This window comes from Toxorhynchites rutilus, chromosome 2 (genome assembly GCF_029784135.1).
Source record: "Toxorhynchites rutilus septentrionalis strain SRP chromosome 2, ASM2978413v1, whole genome shotgun sequence".
NCBI classification, from domain to species: Eukaryota; Metazoa; Arthropoda; class Insecta; order Diptera; family Culicidae; genus Toxorhynchites; species Toxorhynchites rutilus.
Window position 1 is genome coordinate 216,616,876 of NC_073745.1, and position 17,292 is coordinate 216,634,167.

General features: G+C 37.2%; 1 protein-coding gene across 8 annotated transcripts in view; it reads left to right on the forward strand.

Moving 5' to 3' along the window:
* The window catches only part of LOC129771454 (transient receptor potential cation channel trpm), a 338,130-nt gene that overhangs the window by 125,957 nt on the left and 194,881 nt on the right, over positions 1–17,292 (forward strand). The window contains exon 1 of one of the 8 annotated variants that reach the window (XM_055775094.1): positions 16,379–16,635. The exons of the other annotated variants lie outside the window; for them this stretch is intronic. The gene's annotated coding sequence lies outside the window, so the exon portion shown is untranslated. Of the gene's footprint in view, positions 1–16,378; positions 16,636–17,292 lie in introns of those variants that run through there. 8 annotated transcript variants of the gene reach the window in all.

The following is a 17,292-nucleotide window of genomic DNA, read 5'->3' on the forward strand; positions in this document are numbered from 1 at the left end:
ATGAGGTTTCCTCGGTCACTCGGTCTGACGGCTTGTGCTTTGAGAGACTGCAACTGAGACAATGGTTTCACGAGTCATAAACGCGTGGTTCCGTTTTCCCAAATGACATCCGTTTATTCAGTGGTTGAAATGCAGAAGCCATTGCCATTGGTCTGGCCTGCAACACGCCTGGTGTGGGATCGCAATGAGGCGTGTATGTTCTCTCTGCGGTCCAGATTAGTGTGATTTGAAGGTAAGCACACGAAATGAATGATAAATTTGCTTTGTGTGGACCAGAGTCTACCTCCATCAGGTCATTGTATTTTCAATGGACTGCCAAAATGGTATATGCAGTACTGAAATTATCCGCAGGTTAGAAACAATTAAGAGATTATTAAGTTTATGTGGCATATTTCACCAGCTCTAACATGCCAGCGAAAGTGAATTCTGTTGCCTTACAATGGCAATGATTCAAAACTCTGGTATTCTTTGAAAAACAAAGTGTTTGAACAATGTTTTGGGTTCATTTACATTTCGTGAGCAAAATTTTCCTTCGCCAACTTAATATTTTCCGCGAATAGTCGAATCACACCCCACAAATAGTGGAAGAGGAGGATGTAAAACTAACAAACTTACAAATTCTTTTCTTCGAATCCATTCATAATTTATATACGTGGCATTCAGCAATAATTTCGTTGAAAGTTGTCCCTTCATTGTTTTTATTATTTTTTTTTTGCGCACTTCCTTCTGCGGCACATTTTTCCAGCAAATACAGTCTTTCTCTACCACTTTTCCTGCGTATGGAAAAATCCACTTCATCGCCATCGCACAACTTGTACTCAGCATTATTTAACGCTATGCCTCTTGTAATTTTTCCACACTTTTGACTTCTTCTAAGATTCTTCGTTTCACTCTAACACTCTCAACTCTTCTCAACGCTTTTTTCAACTTCCACTTGCTCCTTAACACTTCTGCTCGGCCTTTTGGGAGGATGCCATGTAATGGTTCGCCACCGGTGGGATATTCGGGATATTAAAAAAAAAACTGTTCTTGGTTACGCGTTGAATTCATTTGCCCTCATTTAATGTGTATTACTTTCCAAGTAACCCATTTGAGTATTATTGACTTCTTTTGCAGCAAAGTTTGGATTTTGAGCGATCGAGGTCACTCGCATGTTGATATAAACATGATATCAACGATTTTCGTCCTCTATTTCTCTGCAATTTTTGGGGATTTCGTTTCAATTTTTGACAACTGACACGTGAGAGGGGGTCTCCGTAGCCACATTGGTTGCGCGTTCGCTTAGTAAGCGATCGATCGTGAGTTCAAAACTCAGGGCCCTCATTGACCATCTTTCTGTTGTTACAGAAGAACTACGTCCACGCAACAATCATCAGCGATGGAGATCGATCCACGGTCGAAATAAGATCGATTCATCCATACAACAGCTCTGCTCTGCCAGACACATCGGGCTACTGTTCTATAAATAACTCAACAATGATCAATCAACTGTCTCCGCTGTCCGGTGGTCTAACTGGATAATGGAAGAACATAAAGAATACTCTTACGCCTAAATGGCTACTGTGTAAATGTACCATATGCAATGGTATAGAAGGAATACTGGCGAATGGCAACTGTGTAATGTAATGTGCTATAATTATAGATATGATAACCATGTGACATGTAGACGATTAAAATTCGGCTCTGTTACAGCTAAAATGCTAATGAGCCTTAAAATAAATAAATGGGATAAAAAAAACTGACACGTGACTGTCATGACATGTCTCAATGCGAAAAATGTTCGGTTTATAATGGTATTTCATCATGGAAAGACTCACACCCAAGCAATGTTTGAAAATTATTGAATTTAATTTTCATAATTCTTGCTGTGTGGAGATTGTGTTTCGTAAACTTAGACCAGTTTATTGTGTTTAACGATAAAGCTCAGTTCTTGCTATTGGTCTGGATATATCAATAAGCAAAATTGTTGTTTTTGGTGTGACAACCAACCACAGACAGTATATGAACTGGATCCAGAAGCACGTTTTGGAGCCACTCATGAACCGGTGAGATCCTTCGTCCGCTTTTCCATGATAAAGATGCGGATGCGGAATATAAATAAAAATATGGACAAATCTTAACATGTGTATATTTAATCCAAACTATTCATTATTTCTTCACATGACTTTAAAAAAGTAAAAAATCTAAAACTCATTTTGCCATCAAAACATAACAGAAACAAATATTTTACTCAATACGTTGTTCAATTAACATGACAAAAAAATCATCTTCATGTAAAAATAAACAAGACAAATGAAAAAAATTATAGTTAATATGACCCCCTATTACCAATCACCAATGCACAATGGTCCAGGAGATGCATTTAAGTGGAAATCAGCATTTAGAGCTCGACAGTTATTCTCTAGACAAAAACTGTCTTCGACAAAGTTGTTACATATGATAGAGCGCTCATTTTCATGTTATCAAAAATAGGATGACCAGAATTGTTGATGAAATAAAAAATATAACTGTTTTATCTTTTTAGACAGAGGTAAATATAGTTCGACAATATTGTAGTCCCAGTTATTTGAGACGTCTTTGTGGAACAAAGTTTTTTTTCTATCTCTTGAAATAATCAATATAGCGCTTTTTTCTAAGTTGCGTTAGGGTCATCATGAAAAAAAATATTTTTTTTGCTCTAACTTTTATATCTCAAATTCTACATACAAACTGTCTTCGAAAGACATTTAGAACATACTAATACAAACATGTTTCGGTGCAGAAATTGTCAATATCTCAACTTCACTCAAAGTTATTGATATTTCTTCCCAAAAAATACGCTCTCTTCAATTGCTTGCCATTATTTCTGGGGCAAACATAAAAAAGTTTGCTAACGGAATTTTAAAGAACAAATTTCACTCTATATAATATGTGATTTTCAATAATTTGTTATTTTTTGTATTTGAGTTTTTGTATTAAAATTGAAATCATGAGTTTTTGGGTGAAAACCCAATAATAACTTTGAGCAGGATTAAGATATAGACAAATTTTGCGATGTTGGTTTTGATGTAGAATTTTAAATATAAAAATTAGAGTAAAAACCGTTTTTTTTTCAAGGTTACCCTAATGCAACTTAGTTAAAAAACAATTTTGTGGGAGATATTTATTCTTTAGACAAAAACTGTCATCGACAAAGTTGTTACATATGATAGAGCGCTCATTTTCATGTTATCAAAAATAGGATGACCAGAATTGTTGATGAAATAAAAAATATAACTGTTTTATCTTTTTAGACAGAGGTAAATATAGTTCGACAATATTGTAGTCCCAGTTATTTGAGGAACAAAGTCTTTGTGGAACAAAGTTTTTTTTCTATCTCTTGAAATAATCAATATAGCGCTTTTTTTCTAAGTTGCGTTAGGGTCATCATGAAAAAAAATATTTTTTTTGCTCTAACTTTTATATCTCAAATTCTACATACAAACTATCTTCGAAAGAATTTTAGAGCTTACTAATACAAACATTTTGCGATGCAGAACTTGTCAATATCTCAACTTTACTCAAAGATATTGATATTTCTTTCCAAAAAATAAGCTCTTTTCAATTGTTTGTCATTCTCTCTGGGGCAAACATAAACAAAGTTTATTGACTTCATTTGAAAGAGCATAGTTCAACCTACATGATGTGTGATTTTCAAAACTATGTTATTTTTCGTGTTTGAGTAAATTAAAATTTAAATCATGAATTTTTGGATAAAAAACCATTAATAACATTTAGTATGATTGAGATATTGACAAGTTCTGCATCGCAAAATGTTGTGGCGCTATATCACTTATTTCAAGAGATAGAAAAAAATTGTGTTCTACAAAGATGTTTCAAATAACTAGGACTACAATATTGTAGAACTATGTTTACGTCTATCTATAAAGATAAGAAAGTTAGATTTTTTTTTCCATGGACAATTTTGGTCACCCTTATTTTGATAACATAAAAGTGAGCGCTCTATCATATGTAACAACTTTGTCTGAGACAGTTTTTGTCTAGAGAATAACTGTCGAACTCTAAATGCTAATTTCCACTTAAATGCATCTCCTGGACCATTGTGCAATGGCAAACGCTTCAGCATTCTTTTGGGTAATTTTGAAAAATCATAAATGAAAAACGAAAAAAAAACGCCGCTTCAATTATGTTATGTTATGTAAAATGTTATGTAAAAAAACATCACTCGTGGTCGAGTCGTTAGCTTCTCATATTATCATGCCGGGTGTTCGGGTTCGATTCCCGTTCCGGCCGGGAGATTTTTCGTCAAAGAAATTTCCTTCGACTTGTACTGTGTATTCGCGTATTCTAGAGCTTGCCCCTCAGAATACATTGTGTTATTTGGCTTAAGAAATCTGAACTAAGTATTAATAAATGACACTAGTTAATGCATACGCTGAGACGGCAAAAGTTCCACAAGGGAACGTTAACGCCATTCAAGAAGAAGATGTAAAAAACATCGACTTAAAAAAAAAAAAAAAACTATAGCGCCCTTGATCCTTAACCCTCCTGTACTCGCGTGCAAAATCATAGCACGTATACTCGCGCACGGTGTCACAGACCGAAAAAGGAACTTCTCTGTAATGTTGCTATTGTGTATTTTTCAGGCTTTATTGGCATTTATTTGAAGAAGAGGGTATGATTGAATGAAAAAACTGAAAAAATATGTTTTCTTCGTCCTTATTATGTTTTAATAGTCATCTAATTCAGCCTCCTCAAAACAGAGTAATTTTCGATACTCCAACACAAATAACAAAATTCAAATTTTTCACTGTTATGAATTAAAAGTAAGCAACTGAATATAATTAATGGAAGTATAAAGAGTTATAAAATAATATAAAAACGTATTAATCGATTGTGGTTTCATTGAAGTAAGAATCAGAACATAGCATAACTGCATGCTCGAAACCTTTTATCGAAGAGAAGAATTATAATGACCTTCTAGATAATTACCAGATGATAAAGGTTCTGGAATATGAAGTTTGCATATTCTTTGTTCTGTATTCTTGGTAAACTAAGAATTAATGCCTTTTTATAGACGGAGCATAAAAAGATGATATAAAATGATTTCTAGGAACTTCCTTTTCTTTTTCTTGATTCCTTGTTGATATTGTTGATATTGTCCATTATAAAAAAAAATTACCATAAGTCACCGTTTAATTTACAGTTTACTGTTTACAATTCTTCCACAAGTGAAATTCTTTCACAAGTGTGTATATGTATGACCATTATATTTAGCGAATAACTATACGAAAGTCAAACATTTATATTTTGCTTTTGAACATATGAATCTAACGGCGAATATATCGACGAATAGTTAATATATGGATCCGTTCAATCCAGTTACAAAAGGGACTGAAATCAAATAAGAATAGTCCGGTAATGATCTTATGCATTATATTCAACAAATATTCCACGCCACTAACATTAATTTATACATTTCATTCAACAATATTCTAGAATATGAAAAAAGGCACCTGTCCAAAAATGTTACTCCTATACTCGCATCGGTGTGTCAGACCGAAAGTGTGAAAAAAGTGGCACACGTCCCCTTTGTACCAACACATGCGATACGCTAAACGGTGACGAACGACGAATAACGAAGCTAGAGAGAATCACAAAGTCGTAGTGATGATATTTTCTGAGAAATGAACGAATTATTGATTTCTCGATCTGACAGACCAATGCGCGAGTATAGGAGTGTTAAAGGGATATTTTAGTATAGAGGCACGAATTTCCGACGTTTTTTCGAGCTCCGAAAAAATAAAACAAAATTATATAATTATTTGTTTATCTATCTTTTAGCAATAAAACAATTAGAATAGTTACAAGCTGATAAAGTGAGTGGTACAGGATTCCAGCCCTTCTGGTTATCTGAAACAAACAAAAAAATCGAACAGATTCTGGATCGGTAAAGATGCCGCATGAACCACGGACAAGTCAAAAACATGTTTTTGACAAAATGATGGTTTTAAACGTTTTTTTGACGTAGTACTACGTCTTTAATCAAGGGTGCCAAATCAGAATACAGGTTACGTTTTTATGAAATAAAGTTAACGGTTATAACTATTTTTCCCACGAACGGATTTTGATAAATTACATATCAAGCGAAGCGGAAATTCCCTAAGATTTGTTTGATAAGCTATACATGTCTCTTGTTGTGTAAATGATTCAAATTGAGAAAAAGTAGAGAATGTTATGAGTTATTTGTGTTTGTATGCCAGTTCCAAAACGGCCTTTAACAAGGAATTCATTTACGCTAATCTTGATCATAATGAAGCGAAGAAAAAACGTTTTAAACCGCATTTTGTACATGTTTTTGACTCGTCCGAGATTCATGCGATAGCGGTATCTTTACTGACTCAGTATCTGTTCGATTTTTTGTTTCAGATAACCAGAAGGGCTGGAAAAGGACGTCAGGAATTACAGAGGAATTGCCTGTGTTGGGGCTCCCAGCGGGAACCGAACCGGGTGGGAGCAGGAACCGCTGTGTTCCTTCCCAGGAGGGCAACTGGGCCAGACTCCTTGGGTTGTCTTCGTCTCATGAAGCCAACGTCGCAGTTGAACTGAATTAGCTTGGCTAGCAGCAACCGCTTTTACCTAATGAGCCTTGAGAAAGGCTTTCCCAAAACTCTTTCAGAAAACTTTTACTCTTTTTTTTGCGGCAGATGTGGAGAATTGGATGTTCCGGCGGTCGGACGCAAACACTGGAGACGTTTACTATTTACACTATCATTTTATTATTAACTGATGTCTTCTCTTTATATTTCTAGTTTTAATTTCACTTTGTATTTCACTCCTCGATGGTTGGATAGCGACTGATGTGCTCCGCAGTGGGTGCGTCACATTTATGATGTGGCACCGGAACGGTTTTCTTCTTGCTGGCGGTGCAGCTTCTTACTGCTGATGGTGCAGTTTCATTTCTGCTGCTGCTGTTGTTTATCTTCTTCTTGCTGCTGCTGCTTGCTCCGATGTGCACTGCACCACTGCTCACGCAAAACTGAATGCCGTGCCGCGACAAGCGTACATTTTTATGCCGTCGAGTACAGCGTGCTTAAGCGATGGCTGGCTCATAGTTGCAATGTTGGAGGGGTAACTGGTGGTGTGTGGTGTGGTGTACAAATTCTGCATGCCGCGAGATGCTGTCACTTCAGTTCGGTCGGTGTGGAACTGAACAGCCTGCCTATGCGCTATCTCCAAACTATTTGAGATAATTATTTTGAATTACATTTCCCATGGTTGCAACAGCTACATTGCCGATGAACAACATGGATTCATGTCTAAGGGTGGGTTTAGACTAGGGATATATTCATGTGAAGAAATATGATGAGATTTATAGAAATCACATCAACCGTTTACACTAGCGCGAGCTTATATAATGAATATATTCATATTTTCGGTGAATTTATTCACCTATATTAGAACTGCATCCAACTTTAGTGATTTCTCACCAGTGAGAAATTCACCAGCGTTTACATATGCCTGATTTTTTTTCTTTTCAAAGTGGTTATATATACCTAGAAGAAGAGTATCATATATATTTTCACCCGTTTACATCTATTTTCGCGTGAATAAATCCATCTATAGCTATAGATCTCCCTAATTTAAGCCCGCCATAAGAGATCAACGACTACAAATCTCGTTCTGTATACTTCGTACATCACCCGCTCTCTAGAACCTCGAAATCAAATTGATGCGGTGTACACAGATTTCTCTGCAGCATTTGATTTAATCAACCATGACATTGCAATAGCTAAGCTCCATCGTCTTGGATTCAACGGTCCTTTTTTGAAGTGGCTTCATTCTTACCTCACTGATCGAGAAATGTCAGTGAAATTAGGTGACACTATATCTACGCCTTTTCGCGTAACATCAGGTGTTCCTCAAAGCAGTCACCTGGGTCCATACATATTTCTGTTGTACCATGACGATGTAAATTTTAGCCTCAAGTGTCTGATACTTTCATATGCGGATGACTTTAGATCGTTCCTCCCAGTGAACTGCATCGAAGAAGCTGAGTTTTTATAACAGCAACTAGACATATTCGCCGAATGGTGTGTAACAAACAGGATGTTTTTAAATCCATCAAAATGCGACCACCTAAGCTGCTGCAAGCTCTTGTATGCAGATGACCTAAAACTCTACCGCATTATCAAGACGACGGTTGATTGCCTGGCTCTGCAAGCTGATATTGAACGCTTGTCAGCGTGGTGTAAGATGAACGGAATGTTGGCAAACCCAGCCAAATGCAAAATCATCACCTTCAGCCGAAGTCGAACACCGGTCACGTTCGAATATTCGATGAATGAGTCACCGCTTGTGAGAGTATGCTCTATCAAGGACCTTGGGCTACTTTTAGACAGGAAATTGAGATTCAACGAGCACATATCGATGACAGTCACTAAAGCAAACTCCATGCTTGGCTTCCTGAGAAGAAATACAGCGCAATTTGACGACGTACATGCCATGAAGTCACTGTACTGTTCTCTGGTTCGCAGCGTATTAGAGTATGGAGTGCAGATCTGGGCCCCGTATCACAGTGTGCACGTAACACGTATCGAAAAAATCCAGAAACGTTTCATAAGAAGTGCATTACGGCGGCTCCCATGGACAAATCCCGACAATCTACCGCCTTACGAACATCGATGCGCGCTCATCGGACTCCAAACTCTGTCGAGCCGGCGTAGTTTTCTGCAAAGGCTGTTCATCTACGACGTACTGAGCAACAACATCGACTGCGGCAGCATACTGCAAAATATTAATATTCACGTTCCGAACCGCCAACTCCGAAGCACTTCCTTTCTCAGAGTTCAAGGGCACCGTACTACATACGGATATAACAATCCGCTAGATAGATGCTGTAGGCTTTTTAACGATGTGCACGATATTTTTGATTTCAACATAAGTAGACTAGTTTTTAAAGATAGAAATCAGAATGTCTAAATAGTCTGTGTGGTCTGTGACCAAAGATGGTAAATAAATAAATAAATAAAAAAATGTTCAGTCATTTCATTCTCACGTAAACGTTCGTCAATAAGCTTCGAATATAAGCTGCATGGTGTTTTACTTGACCGTGTCGACACCATCAAAGACCTCGGGATTATGTTGGATTGTAAATTAACCTTCCGAGACCATACATCCTACATCGTATCTAAAGCGTCTAAAACTCTTGGTTTTATCTTCCGCGTCACAAAGGATTTCAAGGACTTACACTGTATTAAGGCTGTCTATTGCTCATTGGTACGCTCGATCCTTGAATATGCATGCGTGGTTTGGTCACCGTATTACCAGAATAATATTCAGAAATTTGAAATGTGGAGGTGTGGATTTATTAAGGTAGCAACAAATGTTTCTATGATGGTTAGACTCTCCATACAAATGAAACATACAAATGAAACAAAAATTTCTGCATAACTCGAAAACTAATCAAGCAAATGGAGCCACATTTGGCATGTGAAGGTTTTACGGGGCACGAAACGCTTCTATAGTGAATACACTCCTCCCCCCTCTCTAAGGTGAGCTGCCATACAAACGAAACACAAACTTCTGCATAACTCGAGAACTAATCAAGCACAATTTGGGATGGGAGGGTTTTTGGGTATGAGAAATGTTTCTAAAATGGTATGACACCCCTCCCTCCTCTGGATTGAGGGGATCCCATAAAAATATTGCACATATTTCAACCAAAAATATTCTAACCGAACATGACAATTGAAATTTTTCGGTAAACTCTGAAGGAAAAGGGAAAAAAATCGGAAAATTTAATTCCCATATGTTCTACAATTACATCGTGACAAGTGCTGTTAGTCCATTTGATGTTAGCTCTAGCGAAATTGATCTTTGTTCGAAACTGGAAATGGATTTTAATGTGATGAACTGCACTCCTATATCTTCTTCTATCTATACCAAAAAAAAAAGGATCGCCGGATGTGTTGATAAGAGCAGAACTCGAGCAAGGAATTGTCCGATCTAGGGCTGTCTTTATTCTATCATATTTTCTGTATAAAACATTTATTCCATGTAACGGAGAAACATGTTATTTGCAAGTGGTTGAAAAATCTTGAACGAGAATTGTGTCTGAAAATAATCTGATATTATAATGATGAGTTTTGTTAGAAATACTAGGAATTTTATAGTAAAAGGTGAATTCAACGGGGTCGAATAGAAGATCAATCAATGAACAGTTCTGCGATTGGACCCATGAACTTGCTCATAGTAAGAAAACGTGAATGTTTGAAGGTATTGATAACAAAAAACAAATTTGGGCGGGACGAAGTTTGCCGGGTCAGCTAGTGTTAAATAAATATCAGACTCCACAAGATTTGGCCTAATTTCCATGCGATCATCATGTATGAGATTACTTATTCAACACGTGGCGACCGAGAAACCGAAATAATTCCGCTAAAATAAATATGACCGACCATATACACAGTGTGTTAATAAAATTCCGGAACCTCAACTGTATCAAACTGCATGGAATATATGATATGAATTATATGAAATATGATAGAAAATCATGATGATATACATGCATGATATGAAAACATGTAGTATTTATACCACCTGGCTAAGCGATTACAGGATTATATTAACTCAAAGTGTTGAATCACGGTGACATCTTCGAAGATTTATACTCAAAAGAAAAACTGATTAATATCCTTTCGTATTCTCGAATAAATGTAGGGAGAACATATGAATGTCGTAGAATAATGTTAAAACAAATTTTCCATAGTTTATCTCAAACAGTGTAGCGTTGAGTGATCACTAGTCAGAGATTTATACTAAACTTTGTAAGCGTTCAAGTGAAAGAAAAACGTTTAACGACCTTTCGTTTCCCAGAAGGTCCCACTCCGATTTGCGAATAACCCTGGATGTTATGTTCTCTCATTTAAGTAAACATTTTGTCAGTGTGATAAAAACAAACCAGAGAGAAAGATTGAAATCGACGAAAGATAGCGTAACTTATATTTTTTCCGAAATCGAGTCTACACTGTAAAAAAGGATAATAGATTATCCTATTAGATATAGAATAAAAAAAAATTATCTGTGTGCATGGATTGATGTCAAGAGAAACTCAAAAAGATTATTGGGTTAAAAAGTTAAGGTGCACAATTGGGTTTTGGAAAAATGCGTTTAAAAAATATATGAAACGTTAGATGATTGTGTCCCAAACACGACCGCGAAGTTGTCGTGAGAATACAGTATTTTTTTGGTTGCATGTTGATTTTTTATATTTTTCACTCGCAGCAAAGATCGTGCCAACATTGCAGAATGGTCCAGAAGGTGTATTCAGGTGGAAATCAGAATTTGGAGCTCGACAGTTACTTCCCCTTATTCCACGCGGCGAGTGACGTGAGATAGCAAAGTTTCTCGCTTCATTGCACAATGGTCCAGGAGATGTATTTAAGTGAAAATTAGCATTTCAAGCTCGATTCTCTAGACAAAAACTAACGACAAAGTTGTTACATATGATAGAGCACTCATTTTTATGTTATCAAAAATAGGGTGACCAACATTTTCGATGAAATAAAAAATCTAACTTTCTCATATTCATAGTTGTGTTGTAGCCCTAATTATTTTAAACAACTTTGTAGAACAAAGCCTTTTTTCTATCTTTTGATATAATCGATTTAGAGCTTTTTTTAAGTTGCATTAGGGTGATCATGAAAAAACGGGCTGTTTTGCTTTAACTTTAAGATTTCAAATTCTACATTAAAACTGTCTTCGTACGACTTTTAGAGCTCATCAATTCCAACATTTTGCGATGCAGAATCTGTTAATATCACAATCCTACTCAAAGTTATTGATATTTTTCACTCAAAAACTCATGATTTCAATTTAAATTTAAAAAATAACATAGTGTTGAAATTTACACATCATATAGAATGAAATATGCTCCTTCAAATGCCGCTAATAAACTTTGTTTATGTTTGCCCCAGAAAAAAAGACAAACAATTGAAGAGAGCGTACTTTTTGGGAAGAAATATCAATAACTTCGAGTGAAGTTGATATATTGACAAGTTCTGCATCGCAAAATGTTTGTATTAGCAAGTTCAAAAAGTCTTCGGAAGACAGTTTGTATGTAAAATTTGAAATATAAAAGTAAGAGAAAAAAACAGTTTTTTTCATGGTGACCCTAACGTAACTTAGAAAAAAGCGCCATTTCGGTGATTTCAAGAGATAGAAAAAAACTTTGTTCTACAAAGATGTCTCAAATAACTGGGACTACAACATTGTCGAACTATATTTACCTCTATCTATAAAGATGAGAAAGTTAGAATTTTTATTTCATCGAAAATGTTAGTCACCCTATTTTTGAGAACATGAAAATGAGCGCTCTATCATATGTAACAACTTTGTCGAAGACAGTTTTTGTCTGTCGAGCTCTAAATTCTAATTTCCACTTAAATGCAACTCCTGAACCATTGTGCATTGTGGAAGCTACATTACTTTTCAACTTATTTTTGATACCCTAATCGATAACATATGAGGACACGACTTCAAATCTCACTTAGTGACAAACTATAGTCACGCCATTCGCCTACGGGACTGCAGTGACTTGAGCCATCTCACCTCACTCGCCGCGCGGAATAAAGGGGACTCTCTACACAAAAACTGTGTTCGACAAAATTGTTACATATGATAGAGCGCAAATTTTTATGTTGTCAAAAATAGGCTGACCACGATTGTCGTTGAAATAAAAATGTAACTGTCTTATCTTTATAGTTATAGGTAAACATGGTGGCAATGGATGTATGGGAAAAATTTCATCATCGAATTTCAAAAACCGACCATGTACATTTTGTTTATTGGTCCAGGAAATGATCTGTGCAAAGTTTCAGCTCTATCGGACATGATTTAGGGATGCCTCAAAGCGCTCAAAGTTTTTATTTTTTGATCCTCGAAAATCTTCCAAAATTTGAAAAATCGAATTTTTTTTCCGATGCCGACGTCGAGATCTTTTTGAGACTTAGCCTGAGAGGCAATGAAGGTATGGAAAAAATAATTATCGAATATAAAGAACCGACTAACGGGTGCTAAATAAAAAATGAGAATTTTTTCAATCACATATAAAAAAATATTTTTTTTCATCGATTTCAGTATTTTTTATTTATAACATAATGTATTTTCTTCAAAAAAATGTCAGTGAATGTCTGAGTAAGGGCCGTGGGCTGCTGTTCGACGCAACTTTGTCGCGATGCTCTCACAAGAACGTTGTACGGCACTTACGTCCATTTTTCGGATACAATTCCAGATTCTTGTAGTCAGTTGCTTCGTGTCCTTGGCCCTCCAATTGTTTTTATACACTAGGGCACTGGGTGAGCCATAGAAATCCTCTATTGGGCGGCACTGGGGCAAGTTTGTTGGGTTACGATCTTTCGGCACGAACGGTATCTTTTTCTCCTCAAGATATGCCAGAGTCTTCTTGGCGTAATGGGAAGACGCCTTGTCCGGCCAGAAGACGTACTTCCCATCCGCGTGATGCTCGTTCAGGAACGGCAGCAGGATTTTATCGAGGCACTCTTCTCGATAAATTTGTTGGTTGGCTTTGTAAACCAAGGCTTTGAAATGCCCCGGTTGGAAATGGCGATGTACAACATAACCTTTTTTTCAAACTTGTGCTTGAACTTGTATTTCACTTCAGGCGGTGTGGATGACTTGTCGCTGGAGTAGTTATTATCATTTCCTGGAATATGCGTTTTGGACAGCGGAAAATAGCTTTCGTCGTCCAGAACGAAAGACGTCCCGCAGTATTTTTTGGTCATCCACCGACACTGTGATTTAACCGTCTCAATCTGCTCCTCCGTGTACTCCGGCGACCTCGTCTTCCTCCTGCAGACGATTCCTTCCATCTTGAGGGTCCGATGGATCAATACGTGGGAGCAGCCATATTTCCGACCGGCGTCACGCAGGCTGGTTGCGTCCTTGTTGTCGAACAGCTTCTTTAACCATGTCTTCCTCTGCTTCGACATTATCGTCACCTTCCGCTCTACGTTCAGGGAACCCAGGATACGATATACCGTACCGACAGGTACATTTTCTTCCTTAAAATGTGCCACCGTGAACTTTTTTCCTTGCTGGAAATGCGTTTCGTAGAACCGTACAATGCGTTCGCGGAGCACGTGCTGTTTCGACGCCATCTTTGCTTTGACTAAATTCAAACTAACAAAACCAAACACGCCTACTGTTTCTAGGGAGCCCAAAGAGCAATTTTCTTGGAGAAAGAAAATTTTACGCTCTTTATTTGAGTCACTGAAAGGTATTGAAAAAATTCTCATTTTTTATTTAACATCCGTTATGCACATATTGTTTATTGATCCAAAAAAAATGACCTGTGCCAAATTTCAGCTCAATCGGACATGATTTAGGCATGCCACAATGCACTCAAAGTTTTCATTCTTGGCCACTCAGGCTACACAAGTCGCAAAAAGTCGATTTTCGGCCAACATTTTTTTTCGTGATAACACCAGATCTCGACGTTTTATACATTTTTAAGTCATTTGGCATCGAAAAAAAATTTCGATTTTCTAAATCTTGGAAGAATTTCGAGGATGAAAAAATCAAAACTTTGAGTGCTTTGAGGCACCCCTAAATCATGTCCGATCGAGCTGAAACTTTGCACAGATCATTTTTTGGGCCAATAAACAAAATGTACATGGTCGGTTTTTGAAATTTGACATGACCATTTTCGCTGCCACCCTAGTAAACATAGTTCGACAATGTTGTATCCCCAACTATTTGAGTTATCTTTGTACAACAAAGTTTTGTTCTATCTCTTGAAATCCTACGTAACAACATTTCGAAGAATGTTTGAAAACGGAAAAGCTTCTTTGGTTTGATTTTTAGAAGAAACCGAACTTCGATTTATTGTCCAAAAGAAGTTCGAACGAAAAGCTGAGGAAAAGCTACTGCCTCTTATTAATGCTGAAAATCACGGATATTTCTGGAAAAATAATGAAACCCATCCTTCTTTGATTATTCACGCAGCTAGACAATAAGTAAATGAAAGTTTGCTTTTTTTAAAGATTCATAATAGTGTTGAAGAAAAGGAAAATAGCTACGGATGTATGTTGGGTAACGTGGAATTTTCAACGGACTCGACACCTTCCGTTTACCACTTATTTCCATCATTGGGAAACACTTTACTGAGCAGTGCTTCGGTTCATACGAAGATGTGAAAAAAAATCGATAAATGGTTCACGGCAAATGAGGAAGGTTTACAGCATGAGCTAAACCTGAATCTGTAATTATTTCATCCCAAGAACAAATCGAGTATTTCATCGTTATCATCTGCTTCCATTATTCAAAACCTTGTATATCGTCACATTCGTATTATATTCACCAGTAACAAACGTATGTTCAACGCAATCAACTTGCGTTAATTTGAATAATGTGCGAGTGTTGTTAATCGTCTGGTCTTCCAATTCCACTGTTGCCTACAAAGAGTGTAATAAATCATAAATAAATCTGGGAATCCCAGATCACCGTAACAGATATATATATATATATCCTTTGAGTGCATTACTTTTTAACACCCCTCCCGCAATATACTTTGTGGGGATCTTTTTTATTTTGTCCTCGATTCTGGTTTACAGTTCACTTTGTTATGTGCATAAATCCCACGATGCGTGAATTATGTACACAGCAATTCAAAAGCCAAAAAAATGTATCACCGTGATAATGTTGTGTGACTTGATTGTATTGTTCCTGCAGTGAACTTCTACGACCATAAAATAACCATTAACTTCACGAGACGAGACAGACAAACCGTCACAATGGATTCACGCTTGTTGCTGTCGCCTTTGTCGCGGTTTGATACCGCGTGGGTGTTACAGCAGGTGACCATTGTTGCTTCGTTAAGTATTATTGCACCGTTCAAGGGAAGCACAATCGTTGTCAGCACCGGCATTGTGACCCACCACGGGAGGAAGGTTAGATTAGCTTTTGTGTGCTATAATCGAACCAATTGATGCTGGACAGCCATGTCAACAACCGTTGAGTACCCACTTAACCGAGATATTTAGTGGTTATGAGCTGTGGCGCCAAACTGCGCCGATAATTAGCGTGAATACTCGAAACTTATAGGGCTAATCACTAACTAAGGCGGCACTAGAATAGTTTCTGCACTCACCAGTTCCTACACAAAAAAAAAAAACGTTGAAACAAACACCTGACTTTTGGCAGATTGAAATAATGCTCCTAGCCTACACACGCGGATAGCGCGGCGATAAAATATCAAAACCATATCGGTATACAAACAGCCAAATAAAACACCCGCGCCGCGTTCGCTCATATTTTTGCCGTCGCAAATCAAGCGTTGGAAAATACAAGTAGCAGTAGCGTTGCCACCGCCGTGAAATTTACACGCCAATTTAATTTTACCCGATCCCGTTCTGTCGTGAGTGGGGATGCTGGGATTTGATGCGTTTTTCGGTGTGATTATTTCCCAGGGCTGAAAGTTATCGACCTCGGTGGCTGAGGAGCATCCGCTGCGGGAAGCTGCTAATTGAGATTCGATAATCTGATTTCAAAAAAAGCGCTGTCATGGCGAATAGTTGCTCGTTTCACGTTGGTGTTTGTGTGCTCGAAACTATCGGAATGGAACTGATCTAAACGGTGAGCGGTGTCATTCTACGGAGAGACTGGATATCGTTACGAGGAGAACGACTAAGCGTGACAGAGGTGGTGTGAAAATATATATGAGGGAGAGAACACGAACGGATAGCATCTGGCGAAAACTGATTTGTGCGCGAGAACATGATAAGAGAATTGTTATTTGTTTAGTAGATTGTCAAGAGTCGGGTTGATCTGAATTGTGAGTCATGTCACGTGTAAAATTCATTAGAGAAATTCCGCACATCTGTTGAAAATTTGATTCTGTGATTTGTAATTTTAGACCATTGAACAATACAGCATTGGTAATCGAGGATTCTTGGTTTTGAACGAGTGCATTATTGCGATTTTTATTTTCAAAAACATATAATATAATCATGATAAATTGAAGACTAGCATTCGCATTTTTTTTGTTCTACATTTGGATTATAAAGGGTTTTCCAACTTTAAATTCCGAAAGTAAATTGAAATAAAACACACTTAGAATTCGAATTTCGATGAAACTTTTATTTCAAATTAATGTTTGGTTTATGCCGTTATGTGTGAAATACAACATCATTCAAATGTTCACCTAGGGCTTCCTCGCACACCTTGATCCGGAACAGCTAATTTTCGATGGCTTTTCGGCACATATGGGGCGGTATCTCGGTCTAACTTCAC